Source organism: Bufo gargarizans, chromosome 6 (genome assembly GCF_014858855.1).
Source record: "Bufo gargarizans isolate SCDJY-AF-19 chromosome 6, ASM1485885v1, whole genome shotgun sequence".
NCBI classification, from domain to species: Eukaryota; Metazoa; Chordata; class Amphibia; order Anura; family Bufonidae; genus Bufo; species Bufo gargarizans.
The window spans coordinates 177,122,309-177,144,273 of record NC_058085.1 but is presented as its reverse complement, the minus strand read 5'-3'; the positions used below and the strand labels follow the sequence as shown (position 1 = coordinate 177,144,273).

The window sequence follows — 21,965 nt, the reverse complement described above, 5'->3', positions numbered from 1 at the left end:
CACTGTCTAGCCTAAAGCAGAGCCACATAGATTGGCAGAAACAGGTTCAAATTATAACGCAATAGTCCACATTACATATATACATATGTATGAGATATTCCAAACAGCTTCACCACTGTATGATAACTGAGGACAATTGTCTCAGATCTCAACCACTCAATAACCTAAACCGAGACATCAGCTAAACCACAGATATAGATCAACTGTCAACATAGTATATAAATAAATGTATAGGCTGCAAGAAGGAAAACATCTAGAATACTTAAAGGGGTTGTCTCACTTCAGTAAATTGCATTTATAGTCTAGAAAAAGGGATTATGCAATTTCACAAACAGCTCCCCCATGTGCCAGGCCCCTCAGAGGTAATATACTTACCCTGGTCCCTGTACAGTTGCTGCCGCTTCTCCTGTTACACGGATGAAAAACATCCAGCCAATGGCAGGCGGGGAAGAGCCTCCCTAGTACCGCGGGTGACGCGGATGCTTTCATCTGTGTACAGGGAGAAGCCGCAGCGACGGTGCATGGACCAGGAGAGGAGAGCGGGGTAAGTATATTACCTCTGAGGGCCACGACACATTGGGAAGGAGGGGCCCGTTTGTGAAATTGGATAACCCCTTTAAAGGGGTTGTCCGGGTTCAGAGCTAAACCCAGACATACCTAAATTTTCACTTAGGCAGCCCCCCTGACTTGAGCATCAGAGCAGTTAATGCAACAAAGCTCTCCTTTGCCCTGCGCTAAATCGCGTGATTTCCGACGACGTATCAGGCGCTCCATGTGGCTGCCAGGAAGCCCGGTGAAGTCTGTAAAACAGCTAGGGCAGCGCTAAAGCACGCCAATCAGAGCCGGTTAAGTCACCAAACACACTAAACAAAAAGAGCCCTTGCCCTGCACGATCTAGTGCAGGGCAAGGGAGCGCATCAGAGCATGAGATGCTTCGATGCAATCAGGGGTGCTGCCTGGGCGAAATTATGGGTATGTCCATGTATGAAGAGGAGTTCTGACTATGGCTGCAGCTATAAAAAAAATTGTAATTATTAAAAAGAACATTTTCCTTTATAAAAACTCATCAGCCCCCCAGTGCCATTGAAAAAAAATAATAATACTTACCTCTCCTTTAGGGGCGCTGCCGACACTCCAGAAATCTTCCATTCGCCGTCTCTTTGCACACTGCACTGGCATCTGACGTCACACAGCATCAGGTCATAGGGCATGCTTACGTGCACTATGTCCTGACGATGTGTGTACGCCAGCTTCTAGTGCAGTGCGGGTCGAGCCGGCGGAGGACCACAGAGCGCGAGTGACAGGAAGTGCTTCACTCACGCTCCGTCGTCGCATGACACAATCAAATTCTCGATGCAAAAAATTTGCATTGAGAATTTTTTATGTTGTTACTCAATTTAATCGAGTAATCGTTTCAGCAATCTTTGTGATTTGACCTATCATGGTACAAAAAAAAAAAAAGATACTGAATATGAGCGCTTTTATTTGTATTTTTGCACAATAATATCACATATCATGCAAAATAGTTTATGTTGTAGCATTCCAAGGGCCATACTAATTCTCTTTTCCACCAACATAGCTGTATACAGGCTAGTTTTTTACAGGACAAGATGTAGTTTTCATTGGCACCCTTATAGGGTACATAGGACAGTACATTGTACATTAATGCATTATAGCTAGGGATGAGCTAATAGACTTTGGATCAAACATCCAAAGTCGATTCGCATAAACCTTTGTTCTAATATTGTACAGACCAGGAGATCCTTACAGTATTTGAATTTATTGGCTCAGATGAGCCAAAGTTATTGCTTTGTGAAGTCTCACAAGATTTGTACAGCAAAAATACATTTCCCGAACTCTGGTTCGGTTCCACGCCTATCAATGTCGCAGTATATTAAAGTGACAATTTTTTTTTGCTAGTTTATTAGAGCTAGAGTTAGTATATCAATGATTGTCAAAAGATCTGTAATTACACTATAATACCAGCTTTCATTAATGTCATCTGTCCCTTAAAAGACCATTGCTTGTCTGCCTCCTGCAAATAGTAAACAGAAGACAGGACAGACCTTCACACTGCATGCGGCATCAGAGTACGAAGGGGTATCTCAGTAATCCAATCTGATTGGCTGTCAGGAAGTGTGTATGTGAAGTGAGGGCAGGCAATGTTGGCCTCAGAACTGGCAGAGGAGCCATCTTGAGAAGATACTCCTATTGAAGATGTTAAAACAGCAGTAGCTAAGGGGAAAAAAAAACCTTGAGAAAAACAGTGGTATGTGAGAAACTAAAAAGATTGATTTTTTTTATGAAAACATGACAGACTTTAAGCTGAGCCTGTGGCACAGTCTAAAAAACTGTCAACGCAGGATTGGGGGCTTTTGTTAGGCCCTAGGCTGCAATGGCAGAACATCAGCACTCTGCAATTGTCTTTACTGGGGGCTGACGGTGACAAAAATCTCCTTAATTGTCTAGATGGCGCTGTCACCATTGACCGCGGCATCTAGGAGTTTACTCTGCTGGGACTGGAGTTCTCTCCACTCTGGCCGTTACAGTCAGTGCTGGGCTCCCACAGTGATCAGCATCAGCGCAGCCTTTGTGGGGTTTCTTCAATCCCTGCCACCTGCATCAGGGTTAATCGTGTAGACGGTAGGGACTGAACACAACACACAGCCTGAGCTGATACAGCAAGTATAAAAATAAAATTAGCCTAAATAACACACACACTGCTGGGCTCGGAATGAGTAAATTAATGAAATTCCTCATCATTCATTAATCCCCCAGCCCCATCAGTGAGGGTTCATTTTTGAGATTGGATGGATTTTGAGATACATGGGACCTTTTGATAATTTATTATTTAGTTTATTCTGGGAGGTGAGAAAACAGCATTCACCATGTGGATTAAATAATAAAATATATTAATAGGCAGGGTTGTTGCGGACATGGAGAAAACAAATGTGTTTACTGATTGGGGCCAGGACACGGCAGAGCTGGGGTCCTTCAGAAGGAAGTACTCAGAACCCCATTATTGCTTTTGCGGGGTACTGGCTAGGACAGTGTGAACTCCCTCCCTTGGTCTAATCGCTCAGATGTTGCAGTCGCTATGGACTGTGTAATCTGAGGGATTAAACTGCCAGGATCGGCGTTATCTCCAATTGCAGCAGTGAAAGGCCTGCTGTAAAATAAAGCTGGGGTGGGTCAGGCTCTTAAGACCATGCCATCACCATGATGTACCATTGAAGCGCAGAGCAGGAACAAACTTGCTGTCATTACGTAGTTATCCCGTTACACCAAATGGGATAAAAACCACGCAGGGCAAGGTCTCTTGTTTTCAATAACACACTGCCGGCAGTGTGTTCGGTGACCTCACCAGGCTTCCTGGCAGCCCCATGGAGAGCTCCGGTACGTCACCAAATCTCCAAAAAAATGCCTTTGCCCTGCGCGATTTAGCGCAGGGCAAAGGAGAGCTTCAGTGCATGAACTGCACCAATGCTCAAGTCAGGGGGGCTGCCGGGGTGAAAATGGAGGTATGTCTGGGTTCAGCTCTGAACCCGGACAACCCCTTTAACCTACATGAAGGAGGAAACTAAATGCACCGACGGCAGACAGCTGCACTTTGACCAGGCGGACGTTAAAGCATTTTTTATTTTTGCAGACACACCTATACAAGAAATCTAATGTGAGCAATGACACCATTTTTTCAGACGCAGAACACATGTATGTCACACTAATTTTACATAGAAAAAGGAAAGGACGAGCTCTGCTATGCGACGAGTGCCAGACAGGTGGACGGGGGGGGGGGGGGGATGGGAAGGATTAGCTAAAGGTGCCTGCAGCCAGACCATTCCTAAAAGTGCATATCATCATAAGCAGTGTGACCCTGCACAGGCATAACCTATTAAACTGACTTAAACAGGGAAAAAATAATAATTTGACAGTGCCTGTATGTGCAGTGATGGTATTATTTCTAAGGCCTGGATGTAATCAGGTCTGTGAATCTGTAACAGGAACCCCGGCTCCAGCAGAGGGTGTTAAATGTAGTGCTATTCTGTCCCCGTGTAGACAAAGCACGAGTCACGTGTGACAAACTGACAGATTTAATAGGAGGCAAGATATAAATCATAGAATAAAATGCTGCATCTGCCTATGTGTAGATTTTCCAGACCAACCATTTTTTTTTTTTTTTATTAAAAAATATAAGCACGCTTACGACAGTTGTCAGATTGCAAATGCTCAAACACTGCCATGGGGCTAGGCTGCAATACCACAACCCATGGAAAAGGGTGGCACTGTTCTTGGAAAACAATCTCAGACAACAACTTTATACAAGTACAGGTTCAACCCGTTACGCCAGAAATCTAACTTTTAGAATATGCTAATTAGCCTCTAGGAGCAGGGAAGGGGGGGGGTTTGGGGGGGTTGTTGTTCCTGCTCCTAGAGGCTCCTTTCTCCCACCTTTGTCGCTTCCCTCCAAGTCCTGATTGACAGGGCCAGGCAGCGCTCGCACCTGTCTGTCAGCCCTGTGCTCTGGTGAAATCTCCGGCCGTTCAGCAATCGGCACAGGCGCGGTGAGGGAAAGACTCTCGCAGGCTCGCAATACTGAACGGCCAGAGATTTCACCAGAGCACAGGGCTGACAGACCGATGCGAGCGCTGCATGGCCCTGTCAATCAGGACTTGGAGGTGACAAAGGTGGGAGAAAGGAGCCTCTAGGAGCAGTAACAACCCATAGAGAATCATCATTTATGGACAGCAGATAGCGGTTAAGACCGCACGATCTGCTAGCCAGAAACAATTGATGTGCCTGCATGACGACACGATCACCCGATGAACAATTGTTTCGGTCATTCATCAGGTGATCGGCAGCATATTTAGGGCTCATTCAGGCGGCCATATGTTTCTTCTTTTCGCATCTGATTCGCAATTTTGCGGATTAGATGCGGACCCATTCAACAGATGCGGACAGCACACTATGCTGAATTGTCTGCAAAAAAAACTCATCTGTATTATTGCGGACAGCAAAAAAAGCACGGTCGTCTGAATGAGCCCTTAAACGGGGTAGATTGTCAGGAACGAGCATTTGCACTAACATTCAATCACAATAATCTGCCCTATTATTGGGTAGTGTAAATACACCTTCAGGTACTTCCTGAAAAATATGACCAAATGACAAACGACTGATTACTCATTTGTCAGGTGACTGTCGACGCCTTTACACAGAGCATTTATCGAAAAACTATTTCCATGAACACTCTTCCTTAATAACTGACCCAATGATCAGTCCATGTAAAACAGGGATGCCCAACTTCCAGCCCTCTAGCTGGTACAAAACTACAACTTCCAGCATGCTTGATTAGCCTACAGCAAGGCATGGTGGGAGTTGCAGTTTTACAACAGCTGGAGGGCCACAAGTTGAGCATCCCTGGTGTAAAAGGACCTTTAGGTTACATTGACATAGCTGTGCCAGTTTTGCAGCCCGGAAAAATGAGACAGGACTTTCTGCGGGTCTCATTGTAAAAATGCCTATTCTTTGCCACAAAACTGACAAAAATTGGATATGTCCTATAATTTGCGGCATGGATGCTGAGGACATCCATGTGCTGTCCACCTTTTGTGTGCCCCCATAGAAATTAATAAGCCTGCATGCGATCTGCAAAAAACACGGATCGGACTGAAAATATGGTTGTGTGACTGAGGCAGTGTTACTTATGACACCGACAGTTTACTTTACCTAATAATTCTGTTCTGAGAGACAATTGGCGATTTTACCCGTATTTCCAGTTCATTAACTCCAAAGCAGTGTGAAAATGACGCATATTTTTGCAGACCTAAAAAGAGAAAAACAAGGCATTGTATGAACGGAATAAAGACACGTTAACATGACAATATAAAGCCCCTACCGGTCGTATCTTGCCTACAGCAGACACATGCAGTTCACTATGTTAGCACTGGGCGAATTTCATATAACTGAAAGCATAAACTAAACAGGACAAAATACTTGGGTAAAAAAATAATGGAAGTTTGCAATAATCCCAGTTACACCACCCAGTGGGTAATCTTATCTACTCATAGCCGTACTAAAGAAGAATTCCAGGATCCGCGTGACCTCCTCCCAAGGTTACCAATCTCCTCTCTTCTCCAATCCATTAGAATAAGTCATTTGTAATGTGCCATCGTTTCCTCTGAGGTAGACACTGGGGAACCGAAACCCTGCCGGGCATATCCAGTAACATCAGCTCCTATAGAATATAGTCACGTTCACACACAGCCTCGGGTCCATTCCCTGATAATCTGCTGTAAATAACGACTATTGCTGATGCACCATTTTATTCTCCGCTATGATCATAGAATACCGTAACAGGCGTAGCTTTACAATCGGTTTCTTATACAAGCCCACTTAAAGGTGTTGTCTGGGTTCAGAGCTTAACCCGGACATATCCCCATCTTTACCCCTCCGACCTGGATATGAGCATCGGAGCATTTCATGCCCCAATGTTCTCCATTGCCCTGTGCTGAAATTATTTTTTTTTTTATTGGCACATTGCTAGGTGGAGGCCATTTTACAGCTTCGTGCCAGTGACGTCACCGGGCTCACTGCTAGGCAGAAGCATCCGCCTAGCAGTCCCTATGGAAACCCAGTTACGTCACCGGATGTCCCAAAAAAAAAAAAAAAAAAAGCCTTTGCCATGCGCCGAAATGAAATGCTTTGATGTTCGTATCAGGGCCCGAAGATGGGGATATGTCCGGGTTTAGAGCTCACCCCATTTAAATAAAAGGACCATTTATTTTTATTTTTTACTCTAAATAAATACCTTTACTTGCGGAGTACAGGGAGGAGACGCCAAGGTTTTTCAATCAGTGTCTCCTTCTCCCTGTCTGTGCCGCAATCCAATCACAGAGGAGAGCATCAGCGCCAGGCAAAAGGTGAGTTTTCTTTCTCCCTGGCGGTGGTGCTCTCCGCTGTGATTGGACCGCGGCACGGCCAGGGAGAAGGAGACGCCCACTGAGAAACCCTGGTGTCGTCTCAATCCTGAGCATCGGTACAGGGAGAACATACTGAGCGGGAAAACTGCAGGGGGCACAGCGGGGCGTAGGAGCCATATTTTAAAACAAACAGGCAGGGTGGCAGCATCAGCAAGATATTTATCTAGAATAAATAAAACATGAAAGGTCCTCTTTTATGAGAGTAGGGCATGTTTTACCTAACTAGCAGTTTCTGCTGGTCAGTACTACGGAAAACTGGCTGACACATGAAAGAGCTCGTAAAGTTGTCATTTTGTCAAAGTTCTGCCTTTTGTTTGCAGAAAAGCTGGGTGACTAGTGCAACTTTGAGTTTGTACACTGGGTCTACCGATCCTCGATATGACGAGCTCCTATAAAAGAGGCATATGAAAGAATGCTCCATTGGACACCATATGACAGCGATTCTATCCATCAAGCACTGCAGGGATAACCCGGCCTACAGCATTGTGTGCTTGAGGCCTAGAAGGAGGCCACACACGAGATACAAGTTGGTTGATGGTTGAACAGCAGGTAAACATCTGGTGAACATTGATTTCGCAGACAGCACCATATACATTTTTTAGTCCACACTGACAGTTGTTCAAACCACCCATTCATGATCAATAACACTGGGCGATGAACAAAAGATCTTTCCGAGAACTATTTTTGATCACGAACAATCTTTCATGCAACTAGCAGATGAAAATACACAAGGGCAACGTCTTTTCGAATGATAAGTCTGTCAGCGGTCAGCAAAAAACAGTAGTTTGTTAAATTTCACCCGACAATTTAACAAACTACTGTTTTTTTGCTGACCGCTGACAGACTTATCATTCGAAAAGACGTTGCCCTTGTGTATTTTCATCTGCTAGTTGCATGAAAGATTGTTCGTGATCAAAAATAGTTCTCGGACAGATCTTTCGTTCATCACTCAGTGTTATTGATCATGACCAGTGGTGGTCGAAGTTGCACACTATAGGCAAAAGGGTCAGCCTCTCTGGTGGCCGGGACCATGGGAGCACACATAGGCTAGGGCTTTATCCTATAGTGTGCAAGCACGACCACCACTGATTGCAGGGTGGTCTGTAACCATGGAAACAAGCAGTGTATAATGCGACAGAAAAGTGAATCCAGACAGCAAAAGAAGCAATATGGATAATACATTAGTAAGTGGCTTGTATTAACTTTCTCTACATGATAAATGCCACTTACTAAAGTGAGATAACCCCTTTAAAAGGGATTCCATGAGCATTATGAAACATACAATTATTCCTCAGACCTGTGAAGAAAGATGGTTTTATTAATACTAACCTGTCCGCTGCACCCTGTGCTAATGCAGCAGAGTCATCAGGGGCCCAGGGGATGGTAAAGTATTAACAAAACCATCTTTTTTCCTTCCAGAGGCCTGTATTTTTCATAATGCCAGTGAACCCCTTTCAGTTTTCTGGAACATTTCAAGCATCCTGTATATAAGAGCCTCTTTCTCCAGATACGTTTCAGTTCTGGGACCCTAACTTACTATAGCCTGTCCTGAAAATACATTGGACAAGCTATGTAATGTGGGCCTGACACCAACTGTCTGGGAATACTACTGCTCCACAATACATACAGAACAGAAACCAGTAAAACTGGTCGCAGACATAACATTATCCTTAGTAGTCCATCTACTGATCACGAAGGATAATTGTTTGGTCTGCTGAACTCAGATAAGTTGTGCTTTCTCCATCACTGGTAACAGGAGCATAGCTGTAAAACTGTATGGTAGCTCTGCCTTAAAGGGGTTGCCCGAGATGTTTTTGAACTGTTACAATATAAAAATTTATATATATATATATATATATATATATATATATATATATATATATATATATATATATATATATATCTATATATATATCTCTATTCCAGCACAACTGCAGCCAAGACACCAAGACATAGTGCTTTCGCTGCAGTAAAAAAGGAAATAACTGGCCTCAGTAGTAGTGTTGAGCGCGAGTATTCGAAAAGCTAATTTTTATCGCGAATATCGGCACTTCAAGAATTCGTGATATATTTGAATATAGTGCTATATATTCGTAATGACGAATATTCGTTTCTTTGTTGTTTTTTTTTTTTTTTTACACATCAGGTGATTATCCCTCCCTTCTTCTAGCTTGTGGGCCAATGAGAAGGCTTTGTCACAGCTTAGCAACCTCCCCAGCAGCTATTTTCTGAAGTTTATTGCAGTTATGAAGAGACAGCAGTGTCATTGCTGTGCTCTCTCCCTCTCTCATTCAGATAGTTGGGGGGGGGGGGGGAGCAGTCAGTGTAGGTTAGATTGATCTATAGAGTAGCTGATATTGCCAAAAACATATGTGAGCACCATCTGCATATAAAGCTATTCTAATGTTCTGCCGTGCCAACCATTTGCTCCAGTCTCAAAACTTATACCAACTTGAAAAATGTAGCATGAGTGGATATTACATTGCCGATTATCGCAACCAAGAATATAATCTCAAATTTGCATATGACGAATATTCTACAATATATTTGTGAAATTGCCTCTGCCGCTCATCACTACGCAGTAGTAAACTGCACAAGACCACTGAAGCCAGTGATTGGCTACAGTGGTTTAGTACAGTATATCGGCAGGTCACAGCTGTAGTTTTGAAAACAAAGCCTGGCCAGGAGGATGGACGGGTATTTTTTTTATTGTAATTTTTTTGTATTCCACTTCTGGAAACATCCAACCACTTTAACATCCATCTACACAGCCAATGATTGGGTACTTGCAGCAGATGCTGCTGCACATGTGTGGTTATGCACGATCCCACGGCCCTGACCACGAGAGAGGCCGTTGCTTTTCCCTATAGAGTGCAGCACGACCACTGCTGCTGGATTGCAAGGTGGTCGTAACCCCCGGGAAAGAGCAGTGTATGTGATGGAAAAATAATTCCAGTCAGTAAAGGAGGAAATATGGATAACAATAATACATTAGTAAGTGCCTTGTATTAACTTTCTCTACATGATAAATACCACTTACTGAAGTGAGACAACCCCTTTAAATACAATATCCATCACATTCTGGCACTGATAGAGGCACACAGGTTTTTCTCTCCTTAGATTCTTTATACAAAGTGGTAGTCTCATGGTGCCTCACATAGGAATCATACAGGACCATGCCAAGTCCCTAAGGCTGTGATGAAGATCTACAGGGACTCAGTGCGGCACCATAGGGTCTGTGTACATGACCCGAGAGCGGGAAGGTGAATCCCCCTTTTTTGGGGGCATTTCCTCAACTAAAGCAGATTTACTCAGCTTTGAACAGTTATGGTAATGCCAGACAAAATACCATTGCACGCTGCACCGTTTTGTCCATCAGAACAACAACGTAACAGAAACCTGATGGACCTCATTATCATCAATCCTCTTAGATAGGAACAGAACCAATAAATAGTCCAGTGCCCTGCACATGAAAGTTGGCCAGACTGGTTGATTTTGGAGGAACCGTTTCAGGGAAAGAAGGATCGGGTTTCTGGCAGGGGCTTGCCACTCCCCACTGATTCGGGAAGAAGGACAGTGGCAAGCATCCATCATGGAGGAGCCATGTGGTCAAGTTTCAAAGCTTCCTAATGTGTCTGTCTTTGGCTTACAAGGTAGACCCCTTATAAGGAGACAGTCTTCTTCCTTTTGGAGAAAGCCATTTGCATGTCCTACCCAGGGAGCGTTGCCTGTAGGCACCTTCTAATAATTGCATGTGAATTGGACTACTGAAGTGACATAGTGTTGTCAGGAATAGTATATAAAGTGTACACAAACATCCCCTTTAATTGTGCGCTTCCTGTGTGAAGAGACACCACCGACTATCCGTGTAACATTCCTACCAGGGAGGCTAAACCTATTCTTCAAAGCATAGTGAATTCAGAGTAAGAGGAAACGGGTATTGCCATCTTGGACATAAGTGAATGGAGAGAGAGACATGTGTGGTCACATCCCCAGTCACATCAGGGACACCACCAGGCCGGACAGGACAGAAGCGATTCCTGCCTCTGAAATAAGCATATCCAGTGGTGAACTAACCGTGTGGGACGGTATCAGATCGTGACCATGTTCAGCATATCATGCGGGTAAGATTTATGATCATATAATCCTAACCCACTGCAGAATTAACCTTTGCAATTCTCCACTGCTTTGTCCCTTCAATGTGACTGTACATTTAGGATCAGAGCATTTAATACTAATGGTTGGAAAGGTGTGTCTTCTAACACTGCCAAACCTTCCAGGATCCCAAGCCACGGGTGCTGACAGACACCAACCTCGCCCTCCACTGATGATTGATACCAGGATTCAGCTCCAACACCTGCAATATAAATGGAGCTTGTTCCAAATGCTGGCTTCTGCAGTGGGATAGAAGTCTGTGGACACCCGCCATGCAAGAAGAGAGGCCTTGGCCACCTGCACACGGCACAGAAAAATGCACATAAAGCTGGTTTTGTTACTTTGTTGTTGCAGTTTTTGAGCGCGTTTTCTGTTTATTTCACCAAACCCACTGAAATCTATGGTGATCCTCAAACATCTCATAGGCAATGCGGACAATAATAGGACATGTTCTATTTTTTTGCAGAACAGAAATATGGAAACTGAATACACACTGAGTAACTTCTGTTTTTTTGCAGATCCATTGAAATAAATGGTTCCGTATACAGTCCGCAAAAAAAAAAAAAAAAAAAAAAAAAAGGCCTTAGGCAGTGGATTTTCCGCATAAAACCCCTGGTGTGATCCACACTATATGCAGCTAATCCACGTGGTGTAAATGTTATAGACTTGCGTTCAGCAAATCTACGGTGCTGTACTGCAGCGGCAAAGTGGAGGAGATTTTACAAAAAACAGCATCCAGACAACTTGACATATGGCGTGGATGTTAAATACGCAGCATGTCAACTTGCAGAATATCTCAGCTACCGACTGAGAATTTCACATTTTGCAATGCAGAGGATGAAATACACAGAAAATCAGCAGCGTTTCCCCAATTAAATCCACACCAAAAGCTGACGGATTTGGTGCAGATTTTGGTCAGATCTGCTGAGGAACATCTGCTGCAGACTCGCCACGTAAGGGTACTTTCACAGTCACTTGCGTTTTTCTTATCCGGCACTGAGTTCCGTCAAAAGTGCGCAATGCTGGAAAAGAACTTATCGGTTTTATCCTAAAGCATTCTGAATGTAAGTAATCCGTTCAGGATGTCTTCAGTTCAGTCTTTGACTGATCAGGACAGAGATCATACCGCTATGGTTTTATCTTCGGCCAAAAAACACTTACGGTATTTTGAATGCATAATACATTCCTATGGGGAAAAATGCCGGATCAGTCCTTCAGCTCTGCACATGCGCAGACCAAAAAGAAAAGGTGAAAAAAAAAAAAATGCATGCCAGATGACACCGGAAAGACTGATGAGTCTTACAAATGCCAGTTGGCGCAAGTTTTTCCGGATCACTCTGCCACAAGTGTGAAAGTAGCCCAAGAACATACAGTGAAGGAGGCGATTTTCACTTGGCACCCATGCTGCCTTTTCTCAGGATAGAAGATATGTGCGTCAGATATTTGTTTCCTAGGAGGTCAGTGTTTTCTGTGATGGAAGCACTTCATGTGCTCTCCATTGCGAGTATTACGGCGATCATTACCTTCTGCCCAGTGCCATTTTAAAAACTATGACGACATACACAAGCAGCCCTGTCTATAGGAAAGATAGAGGGATAGCGAATGGTGAATCCAGTTACAGCAAGGCGGCTTCAGCTCTTGTATTGGGATCATGGCTGCATAGTGGCCCCTGAATCATCAACCTGTGACTGGAAGGAATACAAGGAAAAGGCATTTGGTCCAATATGAGGCATGTATACACAGTGTGTACAAGCAACCAATGAGGACATCATCTGTCTAGATCCCAGACCAACCCATTCAAAAGTGCAGGGGGGGGGGGGGGGGGGCTGGAAAAATATGACATTAGTGAGAAAAGCCTTTACCTCTCCTGATTTGTCTGCCTTGTATGAATAATTGGGCAAATATTTTCCATCTGGAATTTGTGGGCACTAAATCAGCAGCAAACTGGTCGACTTTCCAAACCGCAACCACGCGGTGGGAAACAAATCCATGCGGACTCTGGGTGGAAAGAGCTGTGATGCAGACCTTAAATCTGCAACTTGTCTATTTATGCTCCCTATTTTCTCAGTTTTCGTCCACTTGGAACAAGCATCTGCCACATAATTGGTAACAGGCATTCGTAGGAACACTTGCCGGTGTAAAGGTGGTGCCGATTACCCGTTGCCTGGCAAGATGCTCATTCATCGGGTAATAAGATTATTTGTGCGGTCAGCTAAATCATCATTTGGCAGCGGCGTATAGTGACATCTAAACAGCCTCTGTTGTCAGCAAACAATGTGGAGGAGAACATACTGTGGAGGAGATCGTTCCATGTAAATACAGAGGTCACTCCACTGACGAGCAGACTACTGTCAGGAAGGAACATTTACCTCCTGACAATGGCTGATAAATCCAGCAATGTTAAAGGGCCTTTACATGCAGACTTGACAGATTTTGCCAGATTTAAAAGCCGCACTTCAGTGCTTTTTAGTAAAATTTCATGCACTTCTGCTACTGCAAGACCTGATCTGGAAGGGAATAGCCTGCCGGATGGCGCTACATTCCAGCATTGGCGGAAGCTTGCAGTAAGGCAAAGTCCGGTCCCATTCACTATAATGGGGCCCGAAAGAGAACCATCCGTATTCCAGCATCAGCAGAGAATCGGCTGGAAGAAAACCGCTGCCGCTGGTGTGAATCTAGCTTAATACACGGTAGGCAAATTGGGACAGAATCCTCAGCTTATCTGCCCTATGTGAACATACTCTTCGTATTAGTAGGCTATAAACACAACAGGTATTATTCACTAGCCACTATATTGGAACTTCATATTGATGACTTATCAGGATAGGTCATAAGTCATATTGACAAGGGTCCAACGCCCAGCATCCCCGCCGATGTTTGAAGGTCCGTTAAACGCTGCGGTGCCTTTACAGCTTACCAAGCCTTACATTGTATAGCTGCTGTGCACGATATTGTAGCTCAGCCCCATTCACTTGGATGAGACTGAGCTGCTCCTAGGCCGAGTGACTAATGCACAGTGACGTCACTGGCTCAGACTCTCAGGACCTGTGGCAATCGAATACCGATAAGATATCGTGAGGATCAAAAGCAAACTCCCAGGTAAGCCCTTTAAGGGGATTCTGTCACCTTGTTTTCGGTTCTAAAGCTGTGGACATGCACAGCTAGATCGCCGCTAGCATGTCCGCAATATACCGGTCCTATAGGGCTGTGTGCTTTTATTTAAAACATGATTTTAGAGAAATGTAAATGAGTCTTGTAAGGAGCCCAAGGGGCTATACGAACCTTCCTGTTGCCCTGCCATGCCCCCCTGTGAAGGAGCCCAGCCCCACCTATAGCCTCCGAATCTCCTTCTTTTGTCACAGTTAGATTGCTGTAATCTCGCAATGCGCGAGCTCGCACATGTGCAGTGCCGGTAATCTAATTGAAGTGATTCGGAGGACACAGGCGGTGCTGGGCTACTTCATAAGGGGCGTGGCTTGACTCCAAGAAGGTTCGTATAGCCCCTTGGGCACCTTACAAGGCTCATTTACATATCTCAAAAATAATATTTTTAACAAAATAAAAGGACAGCCCTATAGGACACATATTGCGGACATGCTAGCGGCGATCTAGCTGTGCATGTCCGCAGCTCTATAGGGTAAAAAGAGGTTACAGAATTCCTTTAATACTAACAGGTTACAATGTATGAATGTTTTAGATTTCTACAATACTATAAACATAATATACAAAAAATGTCAACATAAAAACTCAAAGCTCTAGTAACAAGCAAGGAGGGTAAAATCAGGTGGGTACTGCAACTTTTCATTTCTGTGTACGGGAAAAGAAAGCTCTGGTAAGCCCCATGTTCCTCCTGTCCAGGGTGGGGGCAGGGCGGTAATGAATGCAGAGATTGCATACCCTCTCCTAGTCAGCATGGCTCCAGTCTTGAAGTGTAGCTGCAAACTCTGGAACGCAGAACGTAACTTGATCCTGCTCCCCCTCCTCTTCCCTCAGCCACATTTAGCAAGAAATATGAGCTCTTTCAAAGAATGGCGCAGCAGACGGATCAGCCTGGACAAGAAGTCAACCTTCTTACAATCACAGAGGGGAATACCAGGAATATATATGGATCTACGCAGGGGCCTCGTGAGGGTTAATTCTAGACAGCCACAAGTTCCTGCGATATGGCTATGCAAAACTATGAACTATAGGGGCGGCTGTATATAAAACCAGCCAACATTTTTCTATTGTAATCGACACTACCATTTACTCCATCAGAATGGCTACTTTACCCTTGCCATAGTGCCACTGACCATACCATAGGGAGACTGGCTATACTGGAAACCACCATAGCAGTGCTGACACCCAACGGGCCCCACTGACTTTGGAAGGGTTCATTGTGGTTCCACTGTCTGTTGTAATGGCACAGACCTATAGGCTTCAATGGGCCTGTATGGTCTGCATCATGGATCAAGGTATTGCTCGTCTCAGTGATATTTCCACTCACCCGCTGTCAGAGAAAAAACAGACGTGTGAACAAACATTAAAATCAGTGGGTACGTGGACTATCTGTGGAGAACGCGGACCACACACACACACACACACACCTCCATGAAAAACAGAAATGTGACCAATGCTTTAATCTAACGATCTGCTGATGAGGCCAAGAACCCAGGCTAAGGGTCCTTCTATAAGGAAGATCTCTGCCTGTAACAAACGACAATATAGTAACTTAATCAGTGCTGGTTTCCTATTATGCAGGCATAAATCGCTAGAACAAATGGCCAATCAGTTATGGGATTATCTTCTCTGGCACATCCTCCTTTTGCACTGGGTGATGTGCCAACAAAGGACAATTTTTTTGCCCGATTAAAAGATTTAATCAGCCTACAAAGCAGCATTTGCCAGCTATAATCAGGCAAACATTTCTATGAGCGTTTGTTCCAGGTCATTGGCCCCTAAGAGGGTATTGTGGTTTAGTAATGGTGAGGACCTCTCCTTGGGATACGTCATCAGTCTGAGATCAGTGAGGGTCTGACTCTGCACCTCTGGCAAAAAGCAGTTTGCAGATGCTGTGAATCTCGCATGAGTGCCGCATGTTCTTCAGGGTAATTACAGCTGCTTAACCCATTCAAGTGAATGGGGAAGAACTTGTAATTACCCTGCACCGCCACTACAATGTAGACGTAGGCTCAGCGGCAGGCAGGGTGGATTTGATTTAAATCAAACATATATATAAAAAAAATAATTATATATATAGATATATTTTTTTTACATCAAGACTAATTCTTGCTGGTATAACTTATAATATGCAAGTAGATGAAGATTTTTAGAATAAACACTTTTCATATTAGGTTGATTCTGTATGCATAGGTTTGTAGAAGTTAGGAGTAAGTTCTTTTTCTCAACTCTGTTCATGTTATAAACATTTTTGCTGTGAAGAGGCGGCCTGTGATCTCTGCTGAGTCAAATTCAGTTTTGAGAACTGCAAAAGTAAACCAAGCATCTGTGATAATATCTTGTAGGCAGAGAAACTGCCCAATAATCTTACAAAAACCTCTGGAAGATCATGACATGGATAAAGGGGGAAACTAACTCCTTAGGACTCATGCACACGATCGTTGTCGTGTTCATTGTTCCGTTTTCCGTGTTTTTCTGCGGACCCATTGAGTTTTAATGGGTCTGTGGAAAATTCGGAAAATGCACCGTTTGTCTTCCGCGTTTCCAGTCAGTGACCGGTCCTATTTTTTTCTCGGACAACGGTTCGCAGACCCATTCAAGTCAATGGGTCAGTGAAAAAACACAGATGCACACAAGATTGTCATCCGCGTCTGTGATCCGTGTCTATTTTTTCTATCATTTGCAAGGCAAACTTGACTTAGATTTTTCTTTTCACTTTCCTTCATGTCTGGTGATCCTCCAAAAATCAAGGAAGACACACGGAAACAAAAACGGATCACGGAACAATGGAACCCCGTTTTGCGGACAGTGAAAAAATACTGTCGTGTGCATGAGGCCTTCGGGAGAGAGCACCTTAATCAGTGTGAGGAGACTTTTAGGCCATACATGCTCCTCTGGAATTCTGGGAGGGAAGAAATGCAAATGAGCTCTTAAGCTTTTTCTCTAATGCCCCCAGATGTAAGGCAGTTATTCTACAAGTCAATATTCAGCTCTTAAAATAAGCCTTGAGAAATGACCGATATTAAATAAGCCAGCACCTCATCTGCAGACAGCTGTTTCGGACACAGGCCTCCTAACCAGTTAAGCCAGTACTCTCTGTTCTGCACTGATGAGGGGCAATCACCCCAAAACAGCTGTCTGCAGATGAGGTGCTGGCTTATTTAATATCCAAGTCATGTCACAAGGCTTATTTTAAGAGCTGAATGTTGACTTACAGGACAGCTGCCTTACATCTGGTGGCATTAGAGGCAAAGCTTGCTAAGAGCTCATTTGCATTTCTTCCCTCCCATTGTGAATGGATTAATGGAATTTATTTACCTAAAAAATATACACAGTCTTATTCTACATAATTAAAAAATGTATCTTTATTTCATGATGGAATAACCTTTGGATGGTAATATATTTTCCTCAAAAAGCATCATATTTAAATTAAAAAAAATCTGATTTAAATAAAGAAAATCCGATTTAAAAATCATTGATTTTTATCCACCCTGGCAGCAGGTGCAAAAAGCTATGCGGCAGAGGTGCCAAGAGTCCGACCCTCAATGATCTTAAATTGAGGTCATCAATTTAATGAAAATAGAACAGGAATCTGTCACCACAATCTTGGACTACATGAGAAGTACTGCAGATAGAGAGTATACTTTATTTTTTACCGCCCCGTTTCTGTGCCATCAGCTTTTGAAGCTTCTTCGAAATACATTGTAAGGACTGCTGCGCACGTGCACAGGAGTCCTCTCCATTATGTCAGCACCGCACAGCAGTATTTCGGTGCGGCTTGGACTGCTGACAGTGGGGTAACAGGGAGGGGGCAGGAAAATAAAAGAAAGTAGATCTGGACTCCTTATCTGCAGTACTAATGTTCTAACTGATCATAGCAGGTCACATACTGAAATCAGTCTGAGCTGGCTATGTACACACAAGGCGAGGAGGATCACCGCTTCCTAACAAGTGCCTGCTGCAGAATGTTTACATTGATTTTCTCAGCTCTCACACTGAACAATTAAAGGAGTCTTCACACTTTCCAGTTTGGAAGGGGGGGGGGGGGGGGGTTGCCATCATTTGTGCAAAGAGATTACTACAAGGTTTAGTGACAAAGCTGCTCTTAGGCTACTTTCACACTAGAGTCAATATTTCCCAGTATTGAGATCCATCATAGGGCCTCAATACCGGAAAAAAAAAAGCTTCCGTTTTGTCCCCAATCGTCAGTGGGGAGAAAATGTAACTGAACAGAATGGAATGCTCCAAAATGTATTTCGTTCCGTTCTCATACCGGAGAACAAACCGCAGCATGCTGTCCTGGAATGCGGAGCAAGGTGGAGCCGTCATGACCCACAATGCAAGTCAATGGGGACGGATCCGTTTTCTCTTCTTCCCCCACTGACTTTTAATTGAGTTCATGACTGATCAGTCTTAGCCATGATATAGATAATACAACCGGATCCGTTCATAACGGATGCAGATGGTTGTATTATCAGTAACAGAAGCGTTTTTGATGAACCCTGGCAGATCCAGCAAAAACACTAGTGTGAAAGCCTAAAGGACACAGTTGTGCGCCATTGTAAAAGCGCTGCAGAATATGTTGGCGCTATAGAAAGATTATACACAAGCACAGCATTTTTTTATGGTCACAATTTTACACACAGAAAGCAGAAGATATTATAAAGGAGCACAAAGAGTGAGTAGAGTTCAGGCGCCTGAAGAATGTGAGCAGATAATCTTACACATGGTGTCCATCTATCACCATACAGACCATGACTAACCTAATAAAAAAGGTACCTAGAACGTCATACTACTAGGAATGCTTTCCACTAGTCACAGCCGCCGTATAGCTTTACATCCCTTCCTTCATTTACGGCAGTGCCACCAAAATACCAGCCATAAGGGCTTATGTAGCCTCCCACAGAAGGGTCCTCCTAGACAACACTGCACATGGCCTACTAGGCTCAGCAGAACGGTTCAGTCAGCGCTAGGGCTGCACAATATGGGAATTTTGTGCGTTTGCAATTAGGGCCCTAAAAATTGCGATAACGATATGCGATGCAATATTTTAAAAAGAATTGTGCTAGAGGTCTATTTGCTTGGATTTTCCCATATGAGCCGCGGACGCTGTTATATGGGGGGGGGATCTGTGGAGGATGCTGTTATATGGGGGGGGGGGGGGGGAGAATCTGTGGAGGACGCTGTTATATGGGGGGGGGGGGAATCTGTGGAGGACGCTGTTATATGGGGGGGGGATCTGTGGAGGACGCTGTTATATGGGGGGGGGGGGATCTGTGGAGGACGCCGTTATATGGGGGGGGGGGATCTGTGGAGGACGCCGTTATATGGGGGGGGGGGGATCTGTGGAGGACGCTGTTATATGGGGGGGGGGGGGAATCTGTAGAGGACGCTGTTATATGGGGGGGGGGGGATCTGTGGAGGACGCTGTTATATGGGGGGGGGATCTGTGGAGGACGCTGTTATATGGGGGGGGGGGATCTGTAGAGGACGCTGTTATATGGGGGGGGGGGATCTGTGGAGGACGCTGTTATATGGGGGGGGGGATCTGTGGAGGACGCTGTTATATGGGGGGGGGGGGATCTGTGGAGGACGCTGTTATATGGGGGGGGGGGATCTGTGGAGGACGCTGTTATATGGGGGGGGGGGATCTGTGGAGGACGCTGTTATATGGGGGGGATCTGTGGAGGACGCTGTTATATGGGGGGGATCTGTGGAGGACGCTGTTATATGGGGGGGGATCTGTGGAGGACGCTGTTATATGGGGGGGGGGATCTGTGGAGGACGCTGTTATATGGGGGGGGGGATCTGTGGAGGACGCTGTTATATGGGGGGGGGGGGATCTGTGGAGGACGCTGTTATATGGGGGGGGGGGGATCTGTGGAGGACGCTGTTATATGGGGGGGGGGGGGAGGATCTGTAGAGGACGCTGTTATATGGGGGATCTGTGGAGGACACTTATGGGGGACCTGTGAATGGCACTGTTATAGGGGATGTGTGGAGGACACATAGGGCCATGAGGGGGGCCAGCTTAAGACATACAGCATCTTATGCTGGTCCCCCTCATGTGTCCTAAACTGGGCACATAACTGCCTTTTGCGTGTAAAGTGTTTTACTAGTGTGTGTGGGTGAAACAATCTCTCTCCTAACAGGTCCGGCCTCTGTACTCACTATGAATGCAATGCACGGCAGCGAGGTGGCCGGCCGGCACGTGACTGACGTCACTTAGTAACGCTCCTGCTTCCTTAAGTGGGAGGAGCGTTACTAAGTGACGTCAGTCACCTCGCTGCAGAGCATTGCATTCATAGTGAGTACAGAGGCCGGACCTGTTAGGAGAGAGATTGTTTCACCCACACACACACTAGTAACACTTTACACACAAAAGGCAGTTATGTGCGCGGGGTCCCCTTTTATATATAATCGCGGCATTTTCTGGTCGGCCAAATCGCCATATCGCATTTGCCAATTATCGCGATTCGATTATTTTTTCGATTTATCGTGCAGCCCTAGTCAGCGCCATAAATGATGGCTCCTTACCACAGACTAGTAATGCGAGACTGCTAACATCCAGCTCCTACGGTTCCTTTAAATGCCTCCGACTTCATTTCTTGCCGCCAAAAAGCACCGTAATACAACTCCATAACCTGGTACTGTGTGCATAATGACTTACCAGCTTGTCCAATTCAAACAACCTACTACATAGAAGATTATAGAAATCTCCAAATCTCTCCCATTACCAACTGTCACCTGTCCGCCTGCCCCTACTATATAATACGTACTAGCTATTCAACACACGTTTCAGTTATCCATTAGTTACACGCCATACCCTACAATTCCAAAGAACCAAACAGTGGAGGATCCAAGAGGCAGAAAATCCAGGAGACGGCAGGATATTTTCTCTAATAACAGACTTAAACCAAAAGTTTCCAATGATATCGCATTTCATATGTCTGGGGAACGGAGCGGGAACCTAAACTGTATCTGGAAAGGAGACAACCAGACTTCCGTGTCTCGGTTTGTGTGTGAGGCAACCCACCCTTTATTTCAACTTAGTTGAAGAATATCTGCAAAAACGCACTTTGCAAAGGATTGTTAGGAAAAATGCCCTTCTACATTCAGAAGAAAGTGCTTATCTCCTTACAATGAATGGCCCCTTTATACTCACAATCCAGCAAACGACTGTCGAGAAGGAAGTGTTCCTTCCTAGCAATTTGCTGCTCGTCCATGGAGATGATCTATTTACATGCAGTGATCTCCTCCATAGTACGGGAGGAGCGATCGCTAATGCCACTCATCCTCATACAGAATCACTGTTTGCTGTGTCGGCACCATCTGCTGCCAGCAAACAACGATTTAGGTGACCGCACAAAATCTTATTACCAGAGGAACAAGCATTTCACTCAATCGTCGGCAGCACTTTTAAGGCCGTTTCACACGAGCGGATGCCGTGCGTGACATCCGCTGCGTGAATGACAGCCAAGACCCAATGCGGACAGCAGAAGCACGGAGCAGTAACATGATTGATAATGCTCCATGCCTCTCTGTGATCTTTTTACTACAAAATCACAGTGACCACTTTATCTCGCTGTGATTTCGAAGTAAAGAGGTCACAGAGAGGCATGGAGCATTATCAATTATGTTAATGCTCTGTGCTTCTGCTGTCCGCATCGGGTC

At 44.7% G+C, this 21,965-nt stretch overlaps 1 protein-coding gene across 4 annotated transcripts in view; it reads right to left on the bottom strand.

Moving 5' to 3' along the window:
* The window catches only part of BMPR1A (bone morphogenetic protein receptor type 1A), a 95,396-nt gene that overhangs the window by 56,304 nt on the left and 17,127 nt on the right, over positions 1 to 21,965 (bottom strand). For 2 of the 4 annotated variants that reach the window (XM_044300001.1, XM_044300004.1), the window contains exon 2: positions 5,725 to 5,821. The exons of 1 other annotated variant lie outside the window; for it this stretch is intronic. The gene's annotated coding sequence lies outside the window, so the exon portion shown is untranslated. The remainder of the gene's footprint in view (positions 1 to 5,724; positions 5,822 to 21,965) is intronic. One more of the 4 variants, XM_044300002.1, reaches the window with a different exon arrangement.